The 17,576-nt window shown below is 40.7% G+C and overlaps 1 pseudogene; it reads left to right on the top strand.

Annotated features, from left to right (window-relative positions):
- The first annotated feature begins 2,880 nt into the window (after positions 1-2,880).
- LOC150041013 (ribose-5-phosphate isomerase pseudogene) lies at positions 2,881-3,955 on the top strand (annotated as a pseudogene).
- The last annotated feature ends 13,621 nt before the right edge of the window (positions 3,956-17,576 follow it).

Genomic DNA, 17,576 nt, shown 5'->3' on the forward strand with positions numbered 1-17,576 from the left:
GCTTCCAACCTGATCTCCCCAGACTCTGCCTCTGTAGTAGCTGTGATTACAGGAGTGAGACAGCATGTCTAGCCCTGGTAAACATAAACAAAAGAAACAGGTGAGGAGAGGAGGGAGTGGTTAGAAGCATGCTCAGGTAGTAGAGCACCAGTCAATGAGTGAAAAGTGACAGATACTGAGTTTTAAGTTCTGGTCTGAGAAAATAAAAGGAAGAAAAAAATAGTTAAGGTCATCTGTGGTTTATGCCTATAATCCTAGCTACTCAGAAGATTGGGATCTGAGAATCACAGTTTAAAACCAGCCAGGGCACACCGTGAGATACTACTCTCCAATTAAGCAGCAATGAAAGGCAGGAATGAAACCATGGTTCAAGTGGTAGAGTCCTAGTCTCAAGCAAGAAAACTCAAGGACAGTACACAGGCCCAGGACTGGCATAAAAGATATAAAAGAAAGAAACGCTGTTCGGAGCTCATGCTGAGTTACGAAGAGTTCATTTTCCCAACGGCTAGAGTTGAAAACATTATATAATACCGAATGTATTGAATAATCCCCTGAGAAGGATATTGACTCTGTTGCAATCCAAAATTCACTCTAGAGTAAAGGCTGCTATAATCATACTTAGGCCGGGAGTGTGGCCTAGCGGTACAGTGCTTGACTAGCATGCACAAAAACTTGGGTTTGATTCCTTCATACCATATATACAGCAAAAGCCAGAAGTGGTGCTGTGGCTTAACTGGAAGAGCTCTATCCTTGAGAAAACTCAAGGACTGTACCCAGGCCCTGAGTTTAAGCCCTAGGAGTGGCAAAAAAGTAAGAGTAACAAAAATCCAAATATTGTATCATTTCACTCATGTGGAAGCCTGTAATCCTAGCTACTCAGGTGGCTGAGATCTGAAGATCATAATTCAAAGCCAGCTCAGGCACTAAAAAGTCCATGAGACTCTTATCTCCAATTAATCAGCAGAAAACCGAAAGTGGCGCTGTGACCCCAGGGGTAGGGCAGTAGACTTGAGCTGAAGAGCTCTGGTATAATGTCCAGGCCCAGAGTTCAAGCTCCATAACCCACAAAGAAACAGAACCTCAGTGAAAGCTGTTGATCAAAAGGATGCAGGGGGTAGGAAAAGAAAATGAGGCTCTGTGTGGAGTGTAGGGGTAGGTACTAGTGTGAGGGAGGGGGTTGGGAAAACAAGGAGGATGAATATTCTCAAAGCAGATTGTTTGCAGCTAGGAACATGGGGCCACGAAATGTGTTGAAATTGGAGAAAGGGGAAAGAGGAGAGAGTTGATAGAAGTGTTAAAAATTGATTAGAAAATATTGTAAACATGTGTAGAAAAGTAACATTGAAATCCCATGTGTATAACTCCTGTAAGCTACTAAAAATAATTTTTAAAGTAAAAGCAAGACATAATCAACTGATTATAAATTGATGGAAATTATGAGTGCTCAAAAAGTCATAGGAATATTAACTGATTTAACAGTGAAAAAAGTAATAATCAGACTTGCACCATTCAATCAAAAAGTCTGAGACATTTGGTCTAGGCATAGTGGGACAGGCCTGAAATCCCAACTACTCAGGAGATAAAAACTGGTAGGCCCAGGGCCGGGAGTTTGGCCTAGTGGTAGAGTGCTTGCCTAGCATGCACGAAGATCCGGGTTCGATTCCTCGGTACCACATACATAGAAAAAGAGCTAGAAATAGTGCTGAGGCTCAAGTGGTAGAGCTCTAACCTTGAGAAAGTCCAAGGACAGTGCTCAAGCCCAGGACTGGCCAAAAAAAAATCTGGTAGGCCAGGCCCGGAGTTTGGCCTAATGGTAGAGTGCTCGCCTACCATGCACGAAGACCCAGGTTCGATTCCTCACATACTTGGAGAAAAGCTGGAAGTGGTGCTGAGGCTCAAGTGGTAGAGCTCTAGCCTTGAGAAAGTCCAAGGACAGTGCTGAGACCGTGAGCTCAAGCCCAGAACTGGCAAACAAAAATTGGTAGGGCAGATTGAGAAAAAAAGTTATTGAGATCCTATGTCAATCAACAAGCTAGAGATGATGGTTAGTGCCTGTAAAATCCCAGGACACAGTAGCATTACAATCTAAGACCAGTCTTAGAAAAAAAATATGATCCACTATCTGAAAAATAAAATAAAACAGCATTGTTGTATGGATGACTCAAATGATAAAGCAATTGCCTAGCAACTGTGAGGCCCTGAGCTAAATGCTCAGTACCAGTACAAAGAAAAAAAAAAGAGGAACAAATAACTTTGGTACATGTAAAAAGCAAGAACATCAGACTTACTGCTGCCAGAAAAAAAAACTGGAAGCAATGGTATATAGCTATAATCCTATTTGAGAGTGTGAGTCACAAGGCTCAAAGTTCAAGATTAACCTGAGCAACTGAGCAAGATCGTGTCACCAAAACCATAAAAGAAACAAAACACTTCCAAATGACACAGATGATACATTAAAAACAAATATGCTGGCCGGGAGTTTGGCCTAGTGGTTAAAGTGCTTGCCTAGCATGCATGAAAACCCGGGTTCGATTCCTAGGTACCACATACATAGAAAAAAGCCAGAAATGGTGCCGAGGCTCAAGTGGTAGAGCTCTAGCCTTGAGAAAGTCCAAGGACAGTGCTCAGGCCCTGAGCTCAAGCCCAGGACTGGCAAAAAAAAAAAAAACAAATATGCACATGTTTAAATTACTGTTCTTAAATAACACAGAGAAAGACTTGTCCTGTTAATAGAGGCAAGAATATTAAAAGGCCCAAAATGCCTTCAAGTACCAGTCTAAACTTTGCCACAGAAGATCAAAATCATATCATATACCTTTAAATGAAATCAATCACAACAGAATTTTGGAAAAAATAAAAAATACTTAAAAATCAAACAATATGGGGCCCTTCAGCACCCTCTACGGGCGGGTCCTGGCCCCGCTGCCCGGGTGGGCCGGGGGCGCGGCCTCTGGCGGAGGCGGGAACAGCTGGGTCCTCCCGGGTTCCCTCATGCAGCTGCCTGGGCGTGAACAGTCCGGACTCGCAGTGGTACGGGCGGCGGGAGCGCTAGCGGCCCGGATTCCCACAGGGGTTGCCCGACCCAATCCACAATGTCCAAGGCCGAAGAGGCGAAGAAGCTGGCGGGTCGCGCGGCCGTGCAAAACCACGTGAAGAATAACCAAGTGCTGGGAATTGGAAGTGGTTCCACAATTGTTCATGCTGTGCAGCGGATAGCTGAAAGAGTGAAGCAAGAGAATCTGAACCTCGTCTGTATCCCCACTTCCTTCCAGGCCCGGCAGCTCATCCTACAGTATGGCTTAACCCTCAGTGATCTGGATCGACACCCAGAGATTGACCTTGCCATCGATGGTGCTGATGAAGTAGATGCTGAACTCAATCTCATAAAGGGTGGTGGGGGCTGCCTGACCCAGGAGAAGATTGTGGCTGGGTATGCCAGTCGGTTCATCGTGATTGCTGATTTCAGGAAAGATTCAGTGAACCTTGGGGATCAGTGGCACAAAGGAATCCCTATAGAGGTCATCCCAATGGCCTACGTCCCCGTGAGCCGAGCTGTGACCCGGAAGTTTGGGGGTGAAGTTGAACTTCGAATGGCTGTCAACAAAGCAGGTCCTGTGGTAACAGATAATGGGAACTTTATCCTGGATTGGAAGTTTGATCGGGTGCACAAATGGAGTGAAGTGAATACTGCTATTAAAATGATCCCAGGTGTGGTAGACACAGGCCTGTTCATCAACATGGCACAGAGAGTGTACTTTGGGATGCAGGATGGCTCGGTGAACATGAGGGAGAAGCCTTTCTGCTGACCCTCTGAGGAGCAGTGTGCTCACCTTCTGTCTCTCCAGCCACAGTCAAGGTGGATGTGTCTCTCCTGGAGCCTTTGCCTTAATGTATCCTGCCCGGGTGGACAGTTGATATTGTAGGAGGTGGGGAGGAGTTAAATGAGTCTTCTGAAGTATTGTTATTATGTGTCTTTTTAAAAAGAGAAATTTAAACATATATATTTTTACTATTAAAATATTCAGCTTTTTTGTTTTTTTTGTTTTTTTTGTTTTTTTTTTATTGTAATTAGTAAAAGGGTTACATGATATTTGCCAGATAGAAGGTGCATTAATTCACATACATTGATCCCCTTTCACGTGTCTTGGTACCCATTTCCCTCCCCCCAATATTCAGCTTTTTATACAGTAGAACTGGATTTCATGTTTTATATAAAACATTTACCAAAAAAATAAAATAAACAGTACAGGACTGTCCTTAGAAATCTTCAACTCCAGCCTGTTGATTAAGCTTCTGATTATTTGGTTGACTGAGAACTAAAACTAAACTGGCAGTGACTTCCTGATGCCTTACTAGACACCTTGTTTACTTTCCTGCCACTGCTTTGGTTTGTAGGTAGCTTTCATTGTGATCACGCACAATATCCCCTCACATCTTAAGGTGAGATTGACAGAAGTCTGGAGTAGAGCAGTATGGGTTAGTGACATGGAATGAGGGACTTCTGCTGTGACATGGGGCTTGTTCAGATCCCTGTTATCCAAAGCAGTTGGCAAGAAATACTTGCCAATACTGCTAAAGCACTGCGGTAAAATGTGAAATACTTGCTTTTTTTTTAAAAAAAAAGATGTTCTTTCTGTTAATATTTCTACTGTTCTTTTAATATTGCATGATTTGGCGTCAAACGTCATGTCTTCATGTGGTTTGAAGGTTGAAATAAATAAGTGTTGTGCCATTTAAAAAAAATCAAACAATATGTCCTCTCTTTTTTTGTGTGCCAGTCCTGGGGCTTGAACTCAAGGCCTGGCACTGTCCCTGAGCCTCTCTGTGCTTTAAGGCGAGCACTCTACTACTTGAGCCACAGAATCACTTCCGGCTTTTTCTGTTTATGTGGTGCTGAGGAATCAAACCCAGGGCTTCATACACACTAGGCAAGCACTCTACCACTAACCCACATTCCCAGACCAAAGAGAATAGTTTTTTTTTTAACCAAGTAGTGGATCAAAGAAAGAAACCAACATGGGAATAAAAATTATCTTTTAGACAAAAAAAATACTAAGAAGCACAACTTTCAAAAATTGTAGGTTATACCAAAAGCAGTTCTAAGAATAGCATATTAAAAAGAAAATCATTAAGGAAAACTAGCCCACAAACAACTTTATGCCTCAAGGAACTAGAAAAGACAAAGTGAGGTCAAAGTTAGCAGAAAGAAGGCAATAAGAAATGTCTAAGCATTGGAGGTTTCTTACAGAATTGAAAATAGACCTTCCCTACAATCCTGCAATATCACTCCTGGGCATCTATCCTGAACATCATAACCCAGGATATGATAAGGACACCTGCTCAGCTATGTTCATCTCTGCAGTATTCACAATAGCCAAGCAATGGAAACAATCCAGATGCCCTACTGCAGATGAATGGAAACAAAAATGGGGTATATCTATATACAATGGAATTCTACATAGCCAGCAGACAAGATAAAACAATGGCATTTGCTGGGAAGTAGATGAAGCTAGAGTGAATCATGTTGAGTGAGATAAGTCAAGACTAAAGGAACAAAAGGCACACGGTATCCTTAATATGTTCATATTAGATCCAAATAGTATAAGAGAAATGACTCAATATTTGGGTACCCAAGGTTATGGACACGGTCTTGGAGATATAAACATAACTCATAGACATAAAAATCTATGGCACGGGCTGGGAGTTTGGCCTAGTGGTAGAGTGCTTGCCTAGCATGCATGAAGACCCGGGTTCGATTCCTTGGTACCACATACATAGAAAAAAGCCGGAAGTTGTGCTGAGGCTCAAGTGGTAGAGCTCTAGCCTTGAGAAAGTCCAAGGACAGTGCTCAGGCCCTGAGCTCAAGCCCAGGACTGGCAAAAAAAAAGTATCAAAAAATCTATGACGGGCTGTATTCTCTATAGACATAATATTTTATTACATAGATTAATATGTATCTATGACATACAAACCCTCAGCTTAATTTTAATTATGTTCTAAAACCTAAGTACCAGTGATTATATAGAGAGATTCCCTTCCTGAATACTTGTTTGTTAAACATGACATTTGAAATATGATGTAAAAATCAACGTTAATAAATTCTTTAAAAAAAATTCTCACAGTAATGTTTTAAGCTTAAAAAAAAAAGAGGGCCGGGAGTTTGGCCTAGTGGTAGAGTGCTTGCCTAGCATGCACGAAGACCCGGGTTCAATTCCTCGGTACCACATACAAAGGAAAAGCCAGAAGTGGTGCTAAGGCTCAAATGGTAGAGCTCTAGCCTTGAGAAACTCCAAGGACAGTGTTCAGGCCCTGAGCTCAAGCCTAAGACTGGCAAAAAAAAGAGAAATTTCAAGCAATAATAAATGAAACTGAGACTAGAAAAACAGTAGCAAAAGATAAATGAAACTAAAAAGTTACAGTTTAGAAAGATAAAAATGACAATCCCCTAAATAGGTTTTCTAAAGAAGTCCAGAAAAAACAAAATTGCATTTGAAGAGTAGACATTACAAGTGATCCACAGAAATGCAAAGTATTTTAAGAGACAACTACATATATTTATATACTAAATGATATATGCTCAGACCAAAGCCAGAGTCAGTCACTCTAGAATAAAATACAATTGTAGGCACAGACATAAAAATCCTCAAGAGGGTTGTAAATGTGGCGTAGTGGAAGAGTGCTTGCCTCACATGCATGAAGCTCTGAGTTTGATTCCCCAGTACTACATACTCAGAAAAGCCAAGAAGTGGTGCTGTGGCTCAAGTGTAGAGGGTTAGTTAGCCTTGAGCAAAAGAAGCTCAGTGTGGTAGTGTCGGGCCCTAAACTGGCAAAAAAAGAAAACAAAACAAAACAAACTCAAGAAAAAGTGGGCTAGTTGAATCAGCAGAACATTAAGAAGAATCTCCACTAGATTCAATTGAGATGGAATGTACACACACACACACACACACACACACACACACACACACAGTAGTAAAAGTGACATACCACAACCAAATATCACACCTGTAACCCTAGCTACTCAGGAGACTGATATCTCAACATCATGGTTTGATGTAGGCATAGGCAGGAAACTCTGTAAGACATATTATCTCCAATTAACCACCAAAAAGCCAGAAATAGAGCTGTGACTAAGAGCACCAGTCTTGAGCACAAAAGATCAGGAACAGGGGCCAGGAGTTTGGCCTAGTGGTTAAAGTGCTTGCCTAGCATGCATGAAGACCCGGGTTCTATTCCTCGGTACTACATACATAGAAAAAAAGCCGGAAGTGGTGCTGAGGCTCAAGTGGTAGAGCTCTAGCCTTGAGAAAGTCCAAGGACAGTGCTCAGGCGCTGAGCTCAAGCCCAGGACTGGCAAAAAAAAAAAGATCAGGAACAGTGTTTAGGAACTTACTTCAAGCCCCAGGGCTGGCACACACACACACACACACACACACACACACACACACACACACACACACTACATGCATACCACACACCTGGAAGCTCTGAGTGAGTAAGCAAAAGAAATACAAATAAGGGCTGGGAGTTTGGCCTAGTGGTAGAGTGCTTGCCTAGCATGCACGAAGACCTGGGTTTGATTCCTCAGTACCACGTACATAGAAAGAAAATGGAATTGGTGCTGAGGTTCAAGTGGTAGAGCTCTAGCCTTGAGAAAAAGTCCAAAGACAGTGATCAGGCCCTGAGTTCAAGCCCAGGACTGGCAAAAAAAAAGAAATACAAATAAGCCGGTCACTGAGGGTCATACCTGTAATCCTAGCAGGGCATGGGGAACAAATATTTTAAAAAGAAACAAAAAATAAATTAAAATTTAATTAGGTTTAAATTTTAATTTAAAAGGAAGCAAGGCATTTACTACCAAAAAAGTAAGAGTTGGTAAGTCAGTTATATCATAGTCACTCAATAGAATACTTAGAACTCAATATTGTGAATTCATACTTTCAGCTAGCTATTTCTCTCTTTTAAACTGATATCTAGAAATTGAATTAGTAATACAGCAGTTTTCTTAGATGTTTCTAATTCTTTATTTAGCACCATAAATAATTTCTAATGAGTGGAGCATAAAGTTCTCATAATTATATACAGAATGTGACCAGGAAAGAAGAAAATCTTTCTTCTGTTCCCTCATATTAATTTTTTGATTTATTCAAGGAAATATAATCATAATGATAATTTGGGTTTGAACCTATCCAATCCATCTTATCCATAAATGACTTGTTAGACCCTTTTCTGTGCCATTACAGTTGGAATCTTGTCCATTAACTAATCTGAAATCGTGAACTTGTTACACAGTGGATAACTTCACAGAACAGTATGATATAATAAACAAAAGCTGCCCTCTTGCATACTCACAGCTGTGGTACAAATATTTTTTCATCACATTCCACCATCTGCTGTTTCCTCTTATCAACAGGGAAAATAGGGGGTAGGGTTGGTAGTATCGGGGTTTGACTTAGGGCCTTGGACTTACTGGCCAGGTAAGCCCTCTGGCTTACTGGACTCTACCACTTGAGCCCTGCCATCCCCAAAGGAAAATAAGTTTTATGAGGATAACTGGTAGGAAAATGGACGAGAACGGAAAAGGAATAGGCCGAACTGGATTGTCAACAGATTAGGACTGTTTATTGAGGAACAGCAAAGGGCACAGAACTTTCTGCAGGATTGGAAGTTGTACATCTGAGCTGGAAAAGGACCTGGATTTTTATGGGTTCTGAACAAGGGGGCAGAAGTTAATGTAAAAACCATTGGGTCAAGGGAGGTGGGGGCTTTCCGGTTGGGCCCATGATGGGATATTTACAACTAGGCTTAGGTAAGTTGCCCTGCTGGAGTCAGGCAGAGCGTACTTATCTTTGGTGGCTTACCTGTATCTGGATACAACTGGGAAAACAGGGTGGGAGTCAATCCTTCATATTTCATCTTTGGATACATAGAAAGAATGGGCCTAGAGGGTTGAGCCATATCCTTCAATAACTATTCAGGATAATAGATAAGCTCTGTGTACTTGACTGTAGTAGCAAATTCACTATAAGTATACTAAAATATTACATTCAATATATACTATCAGTAAAATTAAGTCAAAGGCACCAACTATCCTTAGACCATCTCTTAAATTACATCAAGTCCATGATTACAGCTCAGAAACTAAAGAAAATATTAGCTGCCCAATGACGAAGAAAGGAAAAACTAAATGAAGCACTGTGCCTGAGTTTTTGCACTCAAGAATAATGTTCTACCAATTAGAGCCACAGCTTCACTTCTGATTTTCTGCTAGATATTAGAGATAAAAGTGTCACGGGACTTTCCTGCTTGGACTGGCTTTCAGATCTTAGCTTCCTGTGTAGCTAGTATTTCAGGTGTGATCCACTGGCTCCCAGCTTTACCGTTCATCTGTCTGTCTGTCTATCTATCTATCTACCTATGTATCTATTTCGGGTCCTGAGGCTTTCTTCCTGAGCCTCTCTGTGCTCAAGGCTAGTGCTCTACCACTTGAACCACAGTTTCACTTCTGGCTTTTTCTGAGTAATTTTATTGGAGATAAGAGGTCGCATGGACTTTTCTTCCTGGACTGCCTTTGATCCGTAATCCTCAGATCTCAGCCTCCTGAGTATTTAGGATTGTAGCTAGGATTACAGGCTTGAGCCTTTTTAAATCTTATTATGTTCTTTCTTTTCTGTCAGACATGGAGCTTGAGCTCAGGGCCTGGGGACTGTCCCTGGGCTTATTTTTCTCAAGGCTAGGACTATACCACTTGAACCACAGCACCACTTCTGGCTTTTTCTGTGTATGTGGTACTAGGCAAGCACTCTACTACTAGGCAACATTCCTAGCCCTCCTTTTTTTTCAGTCCTGTGGCTTGAACTCAGGGCCTGGGCACTGTCCTTGGGCTTTCTCAAGGCTAGCACTTTACGACTTGATCCATAGCACCACATCCGGCTTTTTCTGTGTATGTGGTACCAAGGAATTGACCCCAGAGTTTCATCATGCTAGACACTATTACTAGGCCATATTCCCCGCCATTTTACAACATTTTTAAAGTGACAATTTCTTAGGGAAGAAATGTGGCCATCTTCAGAGTGCACTTCCTCATCAGCACACAATCCCTAGCAACTGGCCTTCAAGCTAGATAAGGCGTAATCCCTACAGCAGGATTCTGAATTCTGCATGATACCATGGGCCAGGATTCACCTGCCTCATGGGAGCTACAGGACCTCGGGGTGCTGAGAAACTCTGCTGAAGAGGCAGGAAAGCTTTTTATGGCTCAAGTAGACCAAGGCTGGGGCTATCAGTGCTCATAATGTTCTTGGACCTCCTTCCCTCATCCCTTCCACTGCTCCCCATTCTTCCCATCCCCCATTTCCCCACCCCACCCCCATCCTTCCTGGCCCTCCCATCAAGCCTACAGGTGCATTTACCAGACTCTAGCAAATTCTGACAGGCCTCTCAGATTCTTCTGTCCCACAATCAATGTGTGCCAGCACTGAGACTTGATTGAGGGACTCAGGCTCTCCCTCGGCTTTTTTCCTCAGGGTTAGCACTCTACCCCTAGAGCCACAGTTCCACTTTCAAAACTTTTTTGCTGATTAATTGGAGATAAGAGTCTCACAGACTTTCCTGCCTGGAAGGATTTGAACCATCATCCTCAAATCTCACCCTCCTGAGTAATTAGGATTATAGGCCTGAAGCATCTGTGCCCGGCCCATGGGTCCTTTAGCTCCAATAGAGATACAAGCTCTTGGAAGATGGGTGACTACAGGACAAAGCTTTGGTTTAAGTGCTAAAAGGATCACTGTGTGCTGTAGCTATGGCTCTAGCAACACAGTGGCGCAGGAGATCTGCCTGAAAGCTGTTCTCCCTTAGGCCCACCTATAGCTGCTGGACTAGGTAGACTCGCTGCCCCTGCTGTTACCCTGGCAACCAAATCCCGCTGTTGCACACAAGTGAGACAAGTGCAGAGGACCAGCCAAGAGTCTATGCTTTTCTGTTGTTGTTTAGAATAAATATATCCAAGAGAAGCCTCCAAAGTATATGAAACCTGAATTAAAACATCTTCCAAGGTGACCAATTTTTTGACCATTATTACAGCCACCTGTATTTTTTAACAATATTCTGGTTTTCCTTCATTCTATAGAAGAAATCTTGTCACCCAAACACACACAAGTTTAATTTTATCTGCACAAACAGTATCACGATACATCAACCAGAATTAGCAAGAAAACACGCCTAGTATCTTAAAGTATAAAGTAGTCTAAGAATATGAGAAAAAATATTATGTGCCTCATCCAACAGATTAGAAGTAAAATACTATTTGTATCATAGCATGTTTTAAACACAAGCTTTAAAATTTTTATACTTTTAAACTATATAAAAATAGAGCCATTTTCCACTTTCTTCTTTGGGTAATTTGAATGAGGGTATCCCATTTGTTTAGACAGGTGGTCTATAAATTGAGCCTTTTAACAAATTAGAAAATGGGAAAGAAAATTACAGAGCATAAAGTCAAATGAAGAAAATGTATTTCTGGGGGAGAATGATGAAAGGGATAAGACTGAGCAAGATGCATTGTACTTATTAATTGATTTGTTGAATTATGACCCCTTTGTAGGACTAAAAATAATAAAAATATAATTAAAACAAGAAAGAAAGAAAACAAGCTGGGCACTAGTGGCTTACCCCTGTAATCCTAGCAACTCAAGAGGCTGAGAACTGAGGATCACGGTTCAGAAGCAGTCTAGAAAGAAAAGTATAAGACTTTTTTTGTAGGTCATGGGGCTTGAACTCTGGGCCTGGGCACTGTCCCTAAGCTCTTCAATTCAAGGCTACTCCCCTACCCCTGGCCTGGGCTTTGTCCTTGAGCTTCTCAGTTCAAGCTACTGCCCTCCCCTTGAGCCAAACCCTACTTTCGTTTTCTAGAGGTAAATTGGAGATAAGAGTCTCAGGTCCTTTTGAGCCCGTGCTGGCTTTGAACCTTGATCCTCATCTCAGCCTCCTGAGTATCTAGGATTATAGGCGTGAGCCACTGCGCCCGGCTTAAATTTTTTTTTCCAATCTTGGGCTTGGGCTCAGGGCCTGGCCACTCTCCTTGAACTTTCTCAAGGTTAGCACTTGAGCCACACCACCACTTCTGGCTTTTTTCAATGTATGTGATACTGAGGAATCAAACCCAGAGCTTGGTGCATGATTTCTACCACTAGCCCCAACTCCCAGCCCTTGTGAGACTCTATAATAACAATAACAATATAATAAGCAATTTAAAAAGCCAGAAGTAGAGCTGTGGCTCAACTGGTAGGATCTTGAGTGAAAGAGCTCAGGGACCAGGGCCCCCTGAGTTCGAGCCCTATGATTGACAAAAGAAAAAGAAAAGAAAATGTATGTCAAGTTTATTATATGAATTTAAGAAATGAAAGCAAAATCATAACCCTTTTGTACAACATCTTAATAACAATAAAATCATATTTAAATAATTGAAAAGTAGGGGTTGACAATTTATGAATTAAATTTATGGAATTCCATCTTTCTCAACAATTTTAATGATGTAAATGTGCTGTTTAGATATGAGTCAGGTATTTTGTTGTTGTTGTTGATGATGATGTTGTTGTCGGTTGTGGCTTGAACACTGGGCCTGGGCACTGTCCCTGAGATCTTCAGCTCCAAGCTAACAACCTACCCCTTGAACCACAGCACCACTTCTGGTTTTATAGTGGTTAATTGGAGATAAGAGTCTCAGGTCCTTTTGTGCCCAGGATGGCTTTGAACCTCAATCCTCAGATCTCAGCCACCACACCTGGCTCAAATATGTATTTTTTTTTAAACTGGCTGATGGCCTAAAGATTTTTTTCCATTAACTGATCCACTATGTTACAAAGTTAACTTTCATTCTGAAATGCCTAATATTTCAACATACACTAAATAATGAAATTCTTAAATACTTAGTATTTCAACATATTCTAAATAAGGAAATTCTGAAATACCTAATATTGTGACACACACTAAATAACAAAAGCTAAAATTAGACATATAAGTCCTATTGATTGATTATTCATAGTTTGTCAGAAAAAATATAGTTTCAAATATATAATGAAGACTGTTAAAGCTAAAGCCATTTTCAATAAAATAAGGAATGAGAAAAAGATGCCCACTCTCTCCACTCCTCTTTAACATAGTATTGGAACTCCTAGCCAGAGCAATAAGACAAGAAGCAAGCATAAAGGGGATCCAAATAGGGAAAGAGGAAGCGAAACTTTCCCTCTTTGCAGATGACATGATTCTGTATTTAAAGAACCCTATAGACTCCACTCCCAAGTTGCTCGAGCTGATTTGAAACTTTGGCAAGGTAGCAGGGAATAAAATTAACCCTCAAAAATCAACCGCCTTCCTATATGCCAACAAAGAGAGGATTAAGGCAGCAATCAGGAAGACAACACCATTTGTAATAGCCTCAAAGAAAATAAAGTACCTAGGAATTAACTAAGAATGTAAAGGACCTTTACGATGAAAACTTTAAAATCCTGAAAAAGAAAATTAAAGCAGAATTGAGGAAATGGAAAAACCTTCCATGCTCCTGGATTGGAAGAATTAACATCATGAAAATGGCAATCTTGCCAAAGGCTATCTACAAATTCAATGCAATACCCATCAATATCCCAATGTTATTCTTTAAGGTAATAGAAGAGGCAATCCAAAATTTCATATGGAATAATAAAAGACCCCATATAGCAAAAACCAGAAAGAAAAGCGCAGGAGTAATTTCAATACCAAACTTTAGACTCTATTACACAGCTATAGTGACCAAAACAGCTTGGTACTGGCACAAGAACAGGCCTGAGGAGCAATGGAATAGAGCTGGGGACCCATAAACCAACCCACAAACCTATGGCCACCTAATCTTTGATAAGAGAACCATAAAAATAGAATGAAAGAAAGACAGCCTCTTCAACAAGTGCTGCTGGTAGAACTGGTTAAGCATCTGCAGAAAACTAAAGTTGGATCCTTCTTTGTCACCCTGCACCAAGATTAACTCCAAATGGATCAAAGACTTCGATGTAAAAGCAGATACACTGAAAACTTTACAAGAAAGAATAGGAGATAACACTAGATCTCCTAGGCACAGGTCGAAACTTTCTTAATAAGGACCCAGAAACACAACAAATCAGAGAACATCTGGATAAGTGGGACTGCATTAGACTGCAGAGCTTCTGTATGGCAAAGAACATAGCTAGCAAATTAACTAGAAAGCCTACAGAGTGGGAGAAGATCTTCACTAACCATACAACGGACAAAGGCCCCATATCTAAAATATATCAACAGCTCAAAAATTTAGAATCACTCCAAAACTAATCTCCAAAGAAACACCATCCCATTAAAAGATGGGCCAAAGACTTAGAGAGTCTTCTCTGAAAAAGAAATAAAAATGACTTATAGACACATGAAAAAACGCTCGACATCTCTGCCCATAAAAGAAATGCAAATCAAAACAACTCTGATTCCACCTCATTTCAGTTAGAATGGCCAGGATGAAGAAATCTAGTAACAACAGATGCTGGAGGGGATGTGGCCAGGAGGGATCACTACTACACTGTTGGTGGGAATGCAAACTCGTTCAACCACTATGGAAAGCAGTATGGCAGTGCCTCAAAAGGCTAAACATAGAACTCCCCTATGACCCAGCAATTCCACTACTTGGCATTTACCCAACCATCCAGAAACAAGGACATACTAAACCCACTAGCACAACAAAGTCCATTGCAGCACTATTTACCATAGCAAAGATATGAAACCAACTCAGATGCCCCTCAGTTTATGATTTGATCAACAAGATGTGGTATTTATACAAAATGGAATTCTATGCTGCAGTCAGAAAGAATGACATCACCCCATTTGTTAGAAAATAGAAAGACTTGGAAAAAAATCATATTAAGTGAGGTAAGCCAAACCCAAAGGAACATAGGCTCAATGGTTTCCCTCATTTGTAATAATTCGTATAAACCTTGGATTCTCCTAGCAGAGATTTACAATAGAGCAAAACCTAGACACATAAGGCCATATAGGATGAGGCTAAATGAAAGGCCCTCCAGGATATGGAAACAAGAGCCATATAATGTGTGATTGCTGTACTTAATGCACTATGTTATTTCTCACCTCTTTTGTTGTGTCGTGGTTATCTCATATTGTTACAGTATATTACCTTGCTATCTGGTATAATGTACATATGATTACTTGTTTATTTGAAATAGGAGAGGGAAGGGGGAAAACAAGATGAGGGGAGGGAAATGGGGACAAAAACATGAGAAGGGGTGTCAATGTTTGTGAAGTAATGCACCTTCTATCTGGCAAATATAATGTAACCCTTCTATTAATTACAATAAAAAAGAATATTAATTTAAAAAAAGCACTGTTAAGTCCTCAAATGTTTCTATGTACTATATAAAACAAAATTCCATTTTAAGTCCATGGATACTATTGCTCATTTGTATTTTAGACAGCCTTGCCTCTTCTACTAAGTGTGCTGTGTTAAACTGATTACACCAAAATATATGCTTCAAGAACTTTAAATGGCAGGCTTTTAGGCAAATTAGAGACAAAAATAATTCTTTTATTTTTTGTCAGTGTGGGACTTGAACTCTGGGCCTGGGAGCTGTCCCTGAGCCCTTTAGCTCAAGGCCACCACCCTACCCCTTGAGCCACAAGCCCACTTCCCTTTTTCTAGTGGTTAATTGGAGAGAAAAATCTTAGGTTCTTTAGTGCCCAGGCTGGCTTTGAACCACGATCCTCAGCTCTCAGCCTCCTGAATAGCTAAGATTACAGGCATGAGCCATTGTGCCTGACTAAACTTTCTCTTTTTTTGTCAGTCATGGGTCTTGAACTCTGGGCCTGGGTGCCATCCCTGAACTCTTTAGTTCAAGGCATTCATTCTATCATTTGAACCACAGTGCCCTTTCTGGTTTTGTGGTGGTTAATTGGAGGTAAGAGTCTCATGGGCTTTCGTGCCTGGGCTGGCTTTGAATCGCGATTCCTGGACCTCAGCTTCCTGAGTATCTAGGATTACAGGCATGAGCCACCGGCGTCCGACTGAGGGAAAATCTTTCTCATAACACTAGATGCTATAATGTCTGTTCTTGTTATTTTGTAAAAATAATAATAATTAATAGTAGTATTGCTATTTTGTAAGAAATAATAATTAGTATTATTAATAAATGAATAAATAAGAGAACTCTATTGTCAGACTAGAACTATAAATAATAAATTCACCAAAAAAGTATTGAATAAGCTAATAAATTTATAGTTTTACTATTATACTCAAACATATCTACAATCAGTAAAGCGCTGGATCTAATAAAAGCTATTAATTCTGTTCGTTTGGTTTTTTTGACTCGTTCCTTTGCTGGAGCAAAGTATATTGGGGAAAATGTCTTATGCAGAAACAGGGCAGAAATTTCTATAAGAACAACTGTTGAAATAGAAAAATGCAAACTAAACTTTTAAGATAACTAAATGAGAGTAAATGACTTAGTTTGATTTATTCAGTTTCCAATGTTCTTCATTTTATGTGTGGTTTTTTATTCAATTCTGATGAGTCCATGATTTTTTGCTCATGAATTTTCTGTAGCTCTGCTTGGTAGCTCATTGCAAAGTTAAAAACTCTACTTTTGCTTTTGTGAGATTTATCCCAGAGAGCTCTACCAAGCGTTCACAGTAAGAATAATAAATAAGGAAGTAGGTGAATGTAACATGTGTGTGTGTGTGTGTGTGTGTGTGTGTGTGTGTGAGTGTGTGTGTGTGAATACTGGAGCTTGAAATCTGCCTGGGTGCTGTGCCTTACCCTTTTCATTCAAGCCCAGTGCTCCACCTTGTGCCACATCTCCACTTTCAGCTTTTTCATGATCAGTTGGTGATAAGAGCTTCATGGACTTTCCTGACCAGGCTGGCTACAAACCACGATGCTCAGATCTTAGCCTTCTGCATAGCTAGGATTGCAGATGTGAACTTCCCCTGGCCAGTGACATTTTTAGGTACAGCCTATCACTCATTCTTAACATATCCAACCTTCAAAAGAAATTATTTGGGCAGAGTGGTACATGCCAGTAGTTCCAGCACTTAGTGGGGTGGAGACAAGAGGATCTAGAGTTGAAAGCCAACTTGGGTAACCTAACAAAAATCTCACTCACAAAAAAAAATCTAAAAACAATAGAGACACTATTTGTTTTGGGGGATCATGGGGCTTGAACTCAGCCTGGGCGCTGTCCCTGAGCTCTTCAGCTCAAGGCTGTCCCCTTACCCATGGGCTTGGGTATTGTCCCTGAGCTCTTCAGCCCAAGGCTACAATTCTATCCTTGAGCCAAGCCCCATTTCCCATTTTATAGAGGTTAATTGAAGATAAGTCTCAGGTCCTTTTGTGCCCGGGCTGGCTTTGAACCTTGATTCTCAGATCAACTAACTAGGATTACAGGCCTGAGCCACTGCGCCTGGACATATATATATATATATATATATATATATATATATATATATATATATAAATATATAATATTATACATATATATATAATTTTTTGCCAGTCCTGGGCTTGAGCTCAGGGCCTG

The sequence above is a fragment of the Megascapheus bottae genome, chromosome X (assembly GCF_031878675.1).
Source record: "Megascapheus bottae isolate mThoBot1 chromosome X, mThoBot2.hap1, whole genome shotgun sequence".
NCBI classification, from domain to species: Eukaryota; Metazoa; Chordata; class Mammalia; order Rodentia; family Geomyidae; genus Megascapheus; species Megascapheus bottae.